This window comes from Ictidomys tridecemlineatus, chromosome 1, assembly GCF_052094955.1.
Source record: "Ictidomys tridecemlineatus isolate mIctTri1 chromosome 1, mIctTri1.hap1, whole genome shotgun sequence".
NCBI lineage: Eukaryota > Metazoa > Chordata > Mammalia > Rodentia > Sciuridae > Ictidomys > Ictidomys tridecemlineatus.
In genome coordinates, this window is record NC_135477.1 from 41,178,618 (window position 1) to 41,194,605 (window position 15,988).

The 15,988-nt window shown below is 35.2% G+C and overlaps 1 protein-coding gene across 5 annotated transcripts in view; it reads right to left on the minus strand.

Moving 5' to 3' along the window:
• The window catches only part of Nrg3 (neuregulin 3), a 1,026,038-nt gene that overhangs the window by 856,230 nt on the left and 153,820 nt on the right, over positions 1-15,988 (minus strand). The window lies entirely within an intron of this gene.

The window sequence follows — 15,988 nt, forward strand, 5'->3', positions numbered from 1 at the left end:
ATACCTGTACTTTGGATAATAATGACCATAACATTCCACCATCATTAATTACCCCATGCCTCCTCCCTTCCCCTCCAACCCCTCTGCCCTATCTAGAGTTCATCCCCTATCTTTTTTGAGACAGAGTTTCACCATGTTTCCAAGGCTGATCTTGAATTTAGGATCTGCATACCTCAGTTTCCCAAGTAGCTGAGATCACAGGCATGCACCACAGTGCCGAGTGGCTTACATTTCTTGTAAGATTGAGGAAATATGCCCAGAAAATGCCATTTCTTATTCTTAATTTCATCATAATTTAAAATAGAACATACCAAATAATCATTTTTAATTCATGACTATAGTAACAACAAAGTAAAAAAAATTAGAAGACATTTAAAAAAATACAAAAATGTAAGAATTCACATGTGTCAATGAACATTGAAATGGGAAGATCTCCTCAGTTTATGTCCTAGAGTCACTGGTGGCCTGGGGTCTCATTTACAGTAGGCCAGGCCAATATGAAACCAAGGCAGAAGGCCTGTTTTAAGACCTCTGTGGGTATCCTGGAATCCTGATACATCATAACTCATTTGGAATGTGGGTCTCAGTTTTGGTTCAAAGCAGAGAAGGAAGAGGAAGAATGGGCGGTGGGAGAGACATTGATAATTTTTAAGCAAAAGTTTGCCCTCATGTTTGAAAACAGAATTTAGCATACCCAAAGAAAACTCAGATTTGAAGTACAATTTAAGTTGGTCTGTTCTGATAAGCTCTCCAGTTAACTCAAAGTAGCATGACAAAACTCTCTGAAGACGATTTAAATTTAGCCTAAAATATTACTCCAGTAAGTTTTTAAAAATCACAGATTAAAGAAACTTGAATTCATAATCTAAAAAACTCATGTTATAAATGAGACAAAAACACTGTTATGAACAAAATGCAAGCAGAACCAGTATTCCACAGAACCAGACCCCCAATGATTACAGATACTGGATTCATTACATGAAGATTATAAATTATGCATGTTTTACTATGATGACAGGAAAAATGAGACTATTGACAATAGGAATAAGGAAAAAAGAAACCAAAACAATTGACTGAAGATATTTGATGAGAAACTAAATGACATATAGAAATGAAAAATATAATTGAAAAGATAATTAAGCAGCTGACAACAAATTTAGAATACTGCAAAATATATCAGAAAAAAAAATACAAGGCATGAAGTAGATGTATGGAATAATGGGAAAAAAAGGAAGGAGATATTTTCAAGAAATGATAGAGTGAAAAAAGGGAAGAATAAAAGTTTAAAGAGCTAATAGGAAATGGGAAGACATTCAGTAAGTATGTGAAAAGACCATGCGTGGGAAATGATGAAAAAAGTAATGTTCAGAGTCATAAAGCTGTGAAATCTGTACTTAGATAAATCCTATTAAAAGTATAGGATATAAAAAATTTTAAATAATTTTTTAAAAATAAAATAGTTATAGAGAAAACATTATCTATAATAAATAATAATTAGATTATTAGATTGTGGTTTTATTATTAGATTGTAGTTCACTCCTTCTTCCTTGATTATTTTATGTTTCTCAATAGCAAACATAAAAATCTGAAAGAAATGGATAATGATTTCAAAATGCTAAGAGAATATAATTATCAACCTAGAATTCTATAGTCATAAAAGGATTTTTGAAAAATGAGGCCAAGATAAAAACATTTTCATTTGAACAATAACACAGAGCTAACTTAGACTATGCTGTCAAAACAGATTTTAAATGATACATTTGCAAAATTCCTGTCAGGAGGTCATATCTGTAAGATACTAGTTCCCACTAAATGTCTCATCCAAAATTGTTCATGTCAAATTTCTCAGAATTTAAATAAAATGAAAAATGTTTCTAATATATCAGCCTCCTCAATCTTTGATTTTGTCTCTTCCAATGATTTCTGTCCTGCATTCATCCTTAGTCTCTCATTTCTATTGTTACTTCTAGAACTTTCCAATTATCATCAATCCATCCTCTTAGCTTTAAGAAAGAAATTCACCATCTGAATCTGACTACCAATTACAGTATTTCCAAGGCATCCTTTTTTTTTTTTTTTTTTTTTTTTTTTTTGGTATCAGAGATTGAACTCAGGAGATCTTGACACTGAGCCTCATCCCCAGCCCTATTTTGTATTTTATTTAGAGAGAGGGTCTCACTGAGTTGCTTACTGCCTCATATTTTACTAAGGCTGGCTTTGAACTCAAGATCCTCCTGCCTCAGCTTCCCAAGCTGCTGGAATTATGGGCTTGTGCCAATGCCCCTGGCCCAAGGCATTCCTTTTAATAGCATAATGCTAAAAAATGTCTTGATACATGATCTTTCAACCTTCTTCCTGGCTCACTCAGCTACTATGTCATCACTGCCATTTTACCCAGCACAGATCTTTGACATGGTAGTGTTAATTCTCTTATCCCCCTTCTTATGCCATTGTACTAACCACAAAAAAATTGACAACCTCAAAACAAAACTCTCCACATAGGACATGACCACACAGGTAATATGACTGGACACAAAAACTACCATCATATTGAATGGTTTTGCTTTGTAGGCATGACCACTAATCTCAATCATCCTTGAAAACACCTGAGAAGATTTCTCTCTATTCGCCAGCTCTTCCCCATATTTATAATTTCACAACTTCCTTCTGAATGACTTTCATTTCATTAGAATAAACTCCCACAAGCCCACCATACATTTATCTGAGATATTACAGATAAGCCTGCTTTTAGGTCAAACCCTCTCACAAATGTATCTAATAGAGCTCTCCTTGTTGATGCTTATTAAGTCCCATCTCTCTCAAATTATAAAATTCCCCTATTTATAAACATACCACCATTTTTCCACTAATAAAAATATTTCTGTCCTCACTTCCTCTTCTAGTTCTACCTCATTTCTTTGCTCTCCTTTTTAGAAAAAAATGTCCTCAAAATAATTAAATATATCCAGGGCCACAAAGGTGTCTTCCCTCCTTTTACCTCCCCCCCCAGTCAGTTTTCCTATCAATCACTACATACAAACTTCTTTGTATTCCAGGTCACCAATGATCTCTTTAAACTCTCCACAACTAAATGTCCAATTGATTTCCAGTTCTCATTTTATAGGAGCCATCAGCAGCAGCTGAGATTGTGGTTCACTTCCTCTTCCTTGAAACACTTATCTCACTTAGCTTCTTCATCACCAGACAGACTCTCTTGATTTTCTTTCCCTGGTCCTTCCTTTTCATTCTTGTTTTCTGGCTCCTCTCCATCCCTAAATTTTGTACTCCCTCCAGACTCAAGGCTTGCATTTATTCCTTAGACACTTCTACTATCACTCACCTGAATAACAATATTCATATCTCTAATGCTTATTTGTCATTTCAACTTATATGTCTAAAAGTCATCCCAATTCAAGATCCTGATATTCTTAATAAGATCATTCTACTATCTTCCTCATTTCAATTAGTGAAAACTATTCTTCTAATTTGTCTCACTGGCCTCAAATCTAGGAGTCTTCTTGACTCCTTTCTTGCTTCACACCTCATCACCAATCCATGAGCAAATCCCGTTGGCTGCAACTTCAAAATATATCCACAACACACTTTCTTCTCACTATCTCTGGTCTAAGCTTCCATCATTTCTCACCTCAATTATTGAAAAGACTTTCTAATGGTCTGCTTCTTTTGCCCTATTGCACCACAATCTATTTTCAGCAAAACAACTAGACCATCCTTTTAAAACATAAATCAAATAATTTCACTCCTCTGCTAAAAACCCTCTAATGACTTCCCCTATACATCACAGTAAAAGCCAAAATCCTCATGTACTTATAAGGCCTCTGAAAGTTCAGCACTCAATTGCATTTCTAATTTCATACACTACCATCTTTCCTTTGCTTATCCTGGTCCTACTCTTAGCCATCTGTTTGGTGCCATACCACATGGTGCCACCCAATGTGCTTTGCATTTGCTGTTCCATTCTCTGAAATGCTTCTCCCTAAGCTTCACGCAGTTCACATTCATCTCATTCAGGCAGTTGTGAAATGCCTCTTTTTCACTGTGCTTTTTCCAGATTCTCCATTGAAAACTCTGCACGTAGAGCCCTCTATACTTCTTTTCAACTTTAAATATCTCTATGAAGTATCTCTTCTTGGGACAAAACACATACTTTATTGTCAGTTTCCTCCAACTAGATGTACGCTTCAAAAGGAAAGACTTTGGGTCTGTTTTACTCAGTCACTTGTCCATTAAAGAAAAAAAAAATGGCCATGGTCCCTTTAAATGTTAAGGATATTACTGAGAAAGAGACTAAATGTATCAACCCACTGGTGTCACTCAAAAATTCTCAACAAAGATATATGCATGAAATAATCTGTGTCAGTTTTGAGCCAGAGTGTTTAAGAAGAGGTTATATCATCCTCAACTTCGCTCTGCCCCTATCTTCCAAATGGAATTGGAGATCAAAATGATTAGCCTAGCCTGGATCTCTGCATGACTGCATGATCTGGGCCCCTCTCCCCCAACCATCTATGCCAACAATCTGACCCTCGCCTTTTTACCAATAAGAAATGCTTAATTTTTTTTAAAAAAAATAAATAATTAATTTGTATCTCATTTGAATATGAACGAAAATTTTATCATGTTGAATTACTGAAATTTTAGATTATTTTGTATAGCAACCAGCACTGCCCTAAATAGTATGTTAATGCCTGAGGCTCCCAATTTTGAGAACACTGAAATGTTCAAATACTATTTGTAGAATAAGTGAATAGAATGAGTAAACATATGAGAGAAAAAAATGTTAAATATGTGATGAACCTAAAAATATTTGACAAATTAAGAAGAATACACTGTGGGCAAATCACTTATTATATGAGTCTTATATTATAGTCTGATATTTTCTTTAAGGGAACATAAGAAAATTTTTTCTTTGTATATTTGTAATTTCCTCGACATTCCTTGGTAGAATCTGTGTGAGTTCCTCAGAAATGACGGCCCACTGCTTGTTTATCTCTAGTGCAATGGAGTTCTTGGAATGGGGTTGGCTGCCAATGGATATCTCATGGATAACAATAAATGAAGAAGAGTGGTATAGGAGAGAGATGACCCCATGGGTTACTCTTTCTCTCCCCCGTGCCTGAACTCAATATTTAGTCATCTGAAAAAATTTTTATTGATATTGGTAAATATTATAATTCCAGGAAAGACCAAATTAAAGTTTTGACCTCTTGGCAGAAAGACAAGCAAATACTTTGGTGTCATTACTACACACGTGTGTTTTTCCTTCCTATGATCCTAAGCCAATTGAGTATTCGTTATATGTAGTATTATAATTGTCCAACTTGCACACTACTTATGAGGATAACCAATGATAGTTCTGTCATAAATTTCTAAAAATGGGTTTTTATCTTTCCAAAACCCTAAATGCAATATTTGACTTCCAACAGAGATCTAATATTACATATATGCCAGTGCTGTGGCTCATATCCAGATGACTGAGAAAGAAAATGCTGTTGATTTGCAATCTTTGAAAGGGTCATTGAATCCCAAAGTAAAAGAAGCTCATTTTTCCCCCTACATAGTCATAGACTTAATAAGAATTATCTTCTTACAGGCAAATTTTCAGAATACATACCAGTGATTTTGTGAAATGCATTTCTACCATCTCCTACCAGCTCTTCTTTCCCAGACAATGGCTGAGATTCGTTTTTTTTTCTCTCTTTCTCCCTCATAGAGACTCACTTCCTGAGATTTAGAGAAGAAATTTGAATTTCTAACCTAAAGTATCACATGCATGAAAATGAGTTTCATATTTTTAATATTTTAATACATCAGAATAAGTTCAATAGCAGAACCTTCTATTGAGTTGAAAATAACAGTGTGAATATTAAAGCAAATTACACAGTACCACATCAACCTCAGGCATAGTCAATTCCAACTATGTCTTGATTATAACCAAATGTTGTTCAAACTGAGATTTTATTAATTTAAAACTGTTTACCAACCTATGAGAAGATGAATAGTTTAGAGCAATTTGCTTCTTAAAAATAAATGATAGTATGGTTTACAGAAAGGGACATCATATACCATGACAAAGGGAAAATAATCTAAAATCATAATAGATTGACTGGAGATGAAACTCATAGTCACTGAACAGATCTTAGAAACTCAAATGAGCAAAGTAAAAATGCACTTGATAAATTCTCATAGAACTCAGCATATAAAGAATATAATAGAGATATTATATGCATAATTTTTTAGGCCTTCTCTACTCACAACTGGAATTTGAGCAATAGAGAACAAAACAGATGCAGAAACAACAATCAAAGAAAATTCTTCAAAGCTGAAGAGTGGATCAAAGGACATTCAATACTATGCAAAACGATTTGAAAAGCTTCAAAGAATGAGAAGGGTTCTGAGTAGAAATAAAAAGAGGATTCCAGGTAGGTGTCAAAGTATGAATACTGGTGTGAAACTGGGAAAGGAAAGAATATGTGGATGGAGTAACAGAATTCAACCAGAATACAGCACAGTATCTGTAGCAGGTCATAGTGCAAATCAGTCAGGGGAGGGTAGATATTGGACACTGACATGGTCTCGATGAGAGGCCCGAGATCAATTTGATGTTAACTCAATAGCTCCCAAGTAGAGAAAGCACAGAGAGTTCAATGATCTTTGTGAGTGGCACTGAGGAAGAGATAATTCTGACTTAATGATGACCCTTTATTAAGAAAAGCAAGGATACAGATAAGTTGATAGAGTGACTATTTTTGTAGTCAAAATTGGATCACTTGTGTCTCATCCTTCGTGTAGAAGGTGATTAAAAGAGGCTGTGTCAATCTTCACTTCAACTATCCTTTTAAAGTAAATAATGAGTCCATGTTTAGCAACATTGATTTAGGGCTAATGTTTTTAATCAGCAAAGTGCCATCAACCAGTTCTTACACTACAAGCTGAGCATCCAGTGTGCTGCTGGGCTGGTGAGGGGACCCACACTAATGTGCAAGGAGAAGTCAAGCTCACAAGGTCAGAGGTTTTCAGGATGCCAATAGGATTGAAAACTTGGTTATTTTAGAATGACAGTGAATGGAGGCCCCTATCAGGAAGTAACTTGTTTCAAACAATGTAAGTGGCAGGACTGGAGCTGGTTCTTGGGTTTCCCGAGTTCCACCCCGCTGCTCCTCTCACCACTGTTAGTGAAGAAAGCATTTTCTGATTGAGTGGCCTCTTAAAAATTAATATCCTTTTATCTGTAGCTTCTGAAATAGAAAGCTAAAAATCAATTACTATCTATAGTTTCTGGTAGTAAAAGTTATATCTGTATTAAAATAGCTAAGGATGGATAGAAATAGATAAATACCAATTTGAAGAATTTTGGATATATTGCTTTACCCATTTTGCTGCCATTAAATGGCCCCCAAATTGATTGCTGCCTACACCTTCCTCGCTATTTCCAGAAAACTATAGATAAGAAGATATAAATTTCCTCCAAAGTTGAAGAACCATGTCTTACATCTGACAGAACAGAATAAAAGCAGTGGATGGGCCTGGGGAATGTAGTTAAGGCTGGGGCAAAAATAAAGAGTGGTTAGAAAGAGGAATATTCAAATGGAGTATAAAGTAGTAACAGCATCCGAGAAAGCAAGAGGGAATAGAGTAGAGGAGGTAATGGGTATCAGAGTCTTGGTGGTTAAAATGGTATCTAGGTGGCAACCTAGGATATAGTCTGCCACCACATTACAGAACAGACAGAAGGAAGAAAAGTTAACAACACTCACCAAAACAAAATCTGAGGGCCTGTATTGTGAAACCTTTCGGTCTAAGAGCAAGTTTTCTGTTTTCCCATTATATGATTCCCTGCAGAACAGCAGCATAAAACCCAGACGAATGAGAATCCAAAACAACCATCCATCCATACCATTCATCTCTCCATCTATTCATCCACAACATTTGTTGATAATACACTATGTGCTCTGGTTTATAATAATGTAATTAAATGGGATAATTTCTGAGAGTAATAAAGAAAACTTTATATGAAGCATGAGGTTGGAGTTACTGAGTAAATATGGAATGTTGTGTCTAACAATATGTCTAAGTGTTTTAGACACTGATCACCAAGTGTCATTAAGAGCACTGCTCCCTTTCAGCCTCATTACTCTATCTTAGCATATTTACACATGGCTAAAATCTGCCAGAAAATAGCTGGAAAGGAAGGCTACTGGTGGCTGGTGAGTATGTGGGGTGGAGAGATGGCAGGTGATAGAGAAGGTAAGAAACTACTCTGTACAATGAGTTAGTTTTAGAAGTTAAACACTGTAAGCATAACAGGAAAAATGTATTCCCAAATTCCTATGGACTATCATTGTTGGGATTTTTAATTTTATAAATTTTATAGGTTCAGAATGTCAGATAGTTATCTGGTCATAAGATTAAACATATCCAACTGGCAGAGTCACACTAAATGTATGCCTGCTTGGCTCATTTGAGTTGTGCTGTGGGCTATCAATCTACTATTTAGCTAGCTATTAATCTGAGAGAAGAATTCAACTAACATCCAGTCGGATACAGAGAAGAGCCAAGGGTTCTCCACAGGCCTTATACATTGGAAAACAAGGGGTTTGGCATGAAATTTTATCACTGCAATCTGGAATACAGAAAATTCCACACAAAATCTATAAACTCAGAAAATGAGAGAAACCTTATAAAGGCCCTATGGAACAGTGGTCTTAATAATTTTCAATAGGAGGTACAAGAAAACTACAGGAAGCTATTTGGCAACCAAACGATCATTAAAAAAAAAATAAAGGATGCAAAAATGAAGGATGTAGTGAAACCATGAAAACAGCAGACATAGGTAAAATCCATGGGAAAGAACATAATTTATCAAATGCAAGATGTAAGGAATGATATGGAGAAAACACCCGACTCATCCAAAAAAATACAGGGAGAAATGATAAAGGGTCCTCTTAGAATTGATGTTGATAGAAGATAACAGAAATCAAAACCTAAGAAGCAAAGAAGAAATCTGAATAAAGCAATAATCAAAGACTTACTTGAAGAGATGTTTCCTAACCTAAGAAAACACCTAAGTACATCACCAGAAGCGATTGCTTATACTGTAGGAAGAATTTTTGAAAGACAGGCAGGATGTCAGCACATACAGTTTTATTTACTTTATTAATTTATTATTGTACTGCATGCATTTGATAATTAAATATATTTGATGTAAAGCAAAGAAATAGCCTGAAAAAGCACTAGTATATTATTCCTGCCAAAACTGCAATTCCTAGGTGGGGGTAACTGGGATACTATTCTAAACTGCAAAAAAATATGTGAATACCTAAAGAAAAAATAATAAAAAATGAGAATGTAAGGAATTGGAACTATCAGATAAGAATTATATATTTTACTCTTCTAACATAAAATGATAGCCCTGAATACAAAAAAATATTTGTCATTAAATAATGACTTCATAAACTAGAGTGCCCACAAGAATAAATGAAGCAAAGGAAGAATTTCAAAATTTTTTCCCCTTCAGTATTTTATTCTGAGTTGACTAATATTTTGTTGAGGTAAGGAATAAAAACCATTTAGTGTAAGAAAACACACCAGCTCACAAGCCTGAGATTGCTTATTTCTTTTCTTCTCCCTCAGGTACTATCAATATAGTGTAGCTTTTTACAGGACTCACACACAACACTTGAATTAAGCACTAAAAGAATCATTAACATTTTCTACCATGGCATTGTCCTCGATTAAAGTTAATTCTGGATTTGAGAGGCTCAAAGTCCTAATGTTATTTTAATGACATCATTTATTTCCCAGGGACCAATGACACTGCCACAGATTCTCATACATTTTAAATGAGCAAAAAAATGTCTAAATATCTAACAATCAATATTGAAGAATAAAAATAATGGCAAAAATTTATGTCCTTTTAGGGAAAAATAACCTCTAATAAAATGTCTTGAAAATATTACCATTATGTGTCAGTTGAATCCTATTGTATAATTATTATTCAAAGTGTTATGTCTATAATTTTATTCAAAATATTTTGACCTAGAATTCACTTTCCCTTGATATTTAAAACAAATAAAAACTAAATGACAAAATAGCACAAGAAATGTCTTGCACATATTGCTCAAATGGCCTCTCTAAAACAGTAGATAAAAAAATGTGAATATTTTTTATTTGAAAATGGGAGGTTAAGTCTCCCACACATTACTAATGCTAATGAATTCCTTACCACAATGAACCATCCTTTAGTAAAAGTCAAGCTTCCACTGATATTTTTAAATGTATTCTGTGTTTATAAATGCACATACTTTGTCTCCCACAAGAGTCCATTAAATTTGAGTTAGAATAGTAAATTGTGGGGGCAACATAGTATCATTAACTTCAGAGTATTTACAATTTTTTAAAACTGTTTGCATCAGAAATGAATTGTAACTCCAAATATATAATATCTTCAACTTTTAATTTTCTTGAGCTGGGGATATAGCTCATCGATTGAGCATACCCAGTGTGCACAAGGCTCTGGGCTCAATCATCAGCACCATGTAAAAATATATAAATAAAATAAGAATTTAGTTTTTGTCATTTGCCATCTAATCTTCTGAAAAAATAGTTTAAATCCATACATGGATCGTTATGAAGACTAAAGGTCAATAAGAGGTATATCTTAATTCTACTTTTAAAATTCTAGTTCCGATTGCCACTGTCATTGGAAATGAATGCACAAAGCTGAATTTTCAATAAAACACATATTCTTGGATTTAATTTATGTTTATTGTTTATCATTTTCCTCTCACATTAAAAGTCAATATATCCTCCAAAATTGTTTATTATTTTGGGGTAGGCAGAAACCAATTAATGAAATGCTACATTCCTGGTCTGTGCCTGGTTTGCCGCTTTACTCCTCTAACTGGATGTGAACTCTGCTTTGATTCTGAAGACCTGGGTTCAGGTAGCAATACTGATACCATGTCACCTGATCCAGTCATTTCACTTCTCTGAGCTAGCTTTCTTAGATGTAAAATAAGGAAGTTGTACTAAATAATCCTTTAGCTACAAATTTTGTGTTTGGAATTCTGCAACACCGTATCATTTGATGAAATGAATGCATCAGCAGCCCAACCATTCTTTCATATGAAAAGAGAGAGATGGAGGGGGGAGAGGAGGAAAGGGAAGGAGTAAGAGAGGAAGGGGAAAAGGGAGGAAGGGGAAAAGGGAGGGAGGAATGGAGGGAGGGATGCGGGAGGGAGGGGCGGGCCATATCTTTGTCATATACCTTGTTGTGAACCCAGGAGTACTCTGTGACCTAATAGCCATCTACAGATATTTTTAGTAGTGTTGTTCCATACTGAAGCAAAAATAACCTCTGTTTATGTTTAAAACAAAACAAAACAAAAAAAGGTGGATCTTGGAGCAGCTGTGGTTTATAAATGAAAGAAAGTCTACACAAATAGTTCCCAAAGGTGGCTTTAGGCAGTATGTAAGCAATTTAGCTTTAGAGGTAGATCCAGTGGAATGAAGCAGATTTACAGGTAAAGCTGAGAAAAAGGCATCTGCATCAGTAAGTGAAGTGCAATATTGGAAACTTGCAGGAGCAAAAAAAAATATATATTGCCTGTTCTTCACCTAAGCACATGGTGTGATCTAGAATGGATAGAAGATGATTGAATTAAAAATGTGACTACTTAATGCAGAGTCCTGAAGAAGATCTATAAACCCACACTAGTTGAGTCTTCCTCTTGGGGCAAGAATTCCATTAAGACATCCCAAAGTTACAAGGACTCCTGCTATGGTTTAGATCTGGAATATTGCCCCCAAAGCTCAAGTATTGTGAGTGTGGTTCCCATGCAGCAAGATTCAGAGGTGGGGTCTTTAGATATAATTGGATCATGAGGACTCTGACCTCATCAGTAAGAATGGATTAAACAACTGAGAGTTAAATGAACTAGTGGGAGTTGGAACCTAGCTGGGTAAAAATATATCACTAGACATATGCCCTAGAAGGGTTTATCTTCTCCCTAGCCACTTCCCTCATCCCTGTCCCTGTTTCCTGCTTTCTGACTACCATGAGTTGAGAGCTTTCCTCCACCATGCCCTTCTGCCACCTTGAGCTGGCCCACCATGGATTCAGTCCTCTGAAACCATGAGCCAAAGTAAATCATCCCTTCTATAACTAGTTCTTGTCAGCTTTTTTGCTCACAGTGATGCAAAGATGAGTAAAACAACTCTTTATAATAAAACAAACAAGATAAAGCTCCAAATTCTTATGACAGTCATAGGTTTTAAGAATATTTGTAAGTAATCTGGTAAGAGTATTTTCAACTTAGGTAGCAACATGCTTTAAGTACTTTGACAGGCAAAGAAGAACTCATGGCAGAAATATGCATGGCATTTTGTGCTTCCTAAAATCAGTTGACAGACATATATATTTACTTTTTTTCTCTTTTGTGGGGGAGGGGTGTGAATAAAGTCTTACTAAATAGTTGGAGCTGGCGATGAGCTTGAGATCCTCTGTCTCAGTCTCCCAATCACTGTGATTATAAGCATGCATCACCATGCAAGGCTGAAATATTTCACTTTTTAACTCTCTAGGATGCATTGTAGCACTGAGTTTTCAAACAAAATTTTTCATAATTAGGTATGTCTGAAGGCCATACTTCTATTTAAAAGGCTTTTTAGAAGAACAGTTGACATGCATGAACTTTAATTTTTGTTCAAATATACCTTAAAAACGCTGAGATACATTGGGGCAGAGGGATAAATGTAAAGTTGTCAATTTCTGTTTCTGACAGTAGTAGGTTATGGTAGTAGACAGAATGTAGATGTTGGAACCAGCTAAGCATAGACTGAATACCTGCCTTTATCCTTCCTGGTATGTAATAACAGGCAAATTGCTTACTCTTCTCCTGCCTTACTCTTTAGAGAGTTTGCTCCTGTACTATCTGATAAATGTTCTTCTGCTAACCCTCGCTATCTTGAAGAACACGTGTGTGGCTGTATAGTTTGCAAATGATATTGTAAAGACACAATATCAGAGTGCCAAGCAAGATATTTTCAAATAGCTAAACTTCAGTCCACATAGATGAGAAATAAATATCTCAACAACGGTTACATGTTTTACATGTGTGTGCAATATACACATATATCTCCATTTTCATATATATATATACATACATACATATACACACATACATATATACATATTTGTGAATGTGTTTGTGCATATATATGTGTGTGTATTTACTGATACTGTACACAGGTATATATGCATGTAGGGATATGTGCTATTTCAAAATACTGAAAGCTCTTATGTTAAATGTGAATCATTAAAACATGATATACAAGCGTAGCTGAATGGGAAAGTGTGGGTTTCTAATTTATGGTGCTTAAAAGTATATCAAAAGAATTAAGTAGAATATCTATGGCAAATTGATATATTTACCTAAATCCTCATCATTTTTCTCTTCATAGTGGCGATAATATAAAGGACAAATGTTTTGATCATAGGCAGACCCAGATGTAAACCCTGCTTTTTATCCTTACTGTGTACTGTGGGGTAATAATTCATCTTCATGAGCCTACTTAGTAAGCATCTTTTTCCAAAAATTGTGTCTGGGTAACCTGACAAAACTCATGTTGTGAGAAGTCAGTGAATTTTTTATTACCATATCCCTGGACAGGGATTGCAAAACATGGATAAACCTTGGGAAAGTGGGCTGGGGGTTCCACATCAGGAGGAGCCATCTGGAAAAAAGACAGGGAATTTAGAGTTGAGCCTTTAGAAAGCATGAGCCTGTGTTGTTTTCCAGTTGTTGTAAAGGTCACTTCTTGGATCAAGACTACTGCCCTCCATAAATTAAAGCTAATTCCAAGCAAGGATTTCTGACTCCTCTCAATACAGTTGATAGACACTTGCAAAAGATCAGAGAAACCAAGTAGAATGTAAGATAAGTTCACTGCTCTGCAGAGCTCTGGATTCACAAATGAAAAGAAGAAATATCATACCTCAGAGATTAATCACACCCTAACTTGTAACTGAATGTAAAACACCACAATTCCCCAGAACTGGAGCTGTACCCTGTTGTCATTTCCAAAATATTTAACATTATCCTCAATGCAGGACTGTAAATTCCACCCACACTTATTTTACTCCCATTTCATAAGTGAATAATTCCTGATATTGGAATCAAATTTCATGGCTAATAGGTTTTCTGATTACTAGGAATTGTTACTATTTAATTTGGAAAAAAGAGACATATTGCTCAGACAAGAGAGTCATCATTTTCTAATGGACATTGGATCATTTCACAACATCCTTTCCTACTACTACTGAGGCATTGGCAGTGCTAATTGTCACTAATAAATGGGCCGCCTTGCTCTGAAATTTGGTTGCACAATATAACTAGTAGGGAATTTCCTAGAGTTTTAAACTGGGTAACATATTATCCTGTTTATATAATACAGCCTGGGTGTCTTTAGGGATTAGGTAAATTTAGTGCCAGAAACACATATTTTTCTTACAAAATTGTATGAGTGTGCAATGTTGCCAAAGAGTTGCACAGCAAGCTCTTCTCAGTTCAGTGGAGCCTATCATAAAATCACCCAACAATAGCATATATGTCTTCATTATTCTTTCTAGGTCAGATGACCAAGAAGGAGTAGCTGAGTGCTTAAGGAGTCATAAACGTGCAAAAATTGTGATAGAAACCGGGTTGATGAGCTGGAAGAGACAGAACAGTGATGTGTCAAACATCAAGGTGAAGTGAAGAAGGAAAGATGGATGCTCAGGTGGGAGTCTCAGAAGCAAATCATGAGTGAGGATGAGTCATGTGCTCAGCATCACCAGGCATTAGCCCAGAATTTCCTTTATGCAGTCCCTGTAACTTTCAGTGAAGGTCAAATGAGAAGTATAAAAGTCACCTCTAGACTTAGCAAATGGAGTCACTCATGGCTACTTAAAGGAAAAACTGGACAAAAATCATGGGTTCTGCATTGCACATGTCTGAAACTGAGGTCTCCTCACTTTTACGCTTACATGGACTGTCATTTTGGTTGAGCTATGCAACTTCTCCAAGCATCTCCACCTGAAAAATGGATAAAATGAAAAGAGGTAACATCATAGGACTTCAATGAGGAATAATTCACACAACATATGATCCATTTTGGCATAGTAATTAGGGTTTGACAAGAACTCAGAAAACATTAATCATGTGAACTTATTTTTGGATCATATAAAGCATGATAAGAAAAAAATGATTTTAAGATAACTGTTATTAAATAATCTCAGTTTACATTTTTCAAAAGAGATTTTACAAATGTAAGTCATAGGTTCCACATTCACAGATTCAAACAATGAAGGATCAAAAATATTTTTAAAAAAACTTTTGTATATGTACTGAACACAAAGAGATGGTTTCAAGTATATGAGAAGTACTGAGTTCATATGCAAATGAAATGCTATTGTATATAAAGAACTTAAGCATCCATGGATTTTGGTATGTGTGGGGTTCCTGGAACCAATACCCCATAGATACCAAGAAACAATTATAATTTAGAAAGCACAGGACTCTCAATATTATGTTTTCAGTCTAGAGAAGTTGTGTTCTTCAAACAATTAGTGAAAGGTTAAATTATTTGGATATCCAATAATTTAAAAAATCATCATAGTCATATTAAAAAAAAACTAGGTTTAAGAGTGTTAATTTCAAAAGTAAGTAATAGGTTTCTGAGATTTTTGTGCATTTAAGTGATCTCTATCTCCCTGTATCCCCACTCTTCACTTTCTTCCTCTCCCCTGCACACCAATATTCCTTTTCATGATTTCATATGTACTTACATACATCTGTGTATTATTAAGATTTAATTCTTACTGAGCTAACTCACATAAGAGTATCCACAAACACCACATAGATATATTACATTTAGTTTTCCAAATTCTTGTGTATGTACTTTTACCCTGTGAAGTATCTAAGAG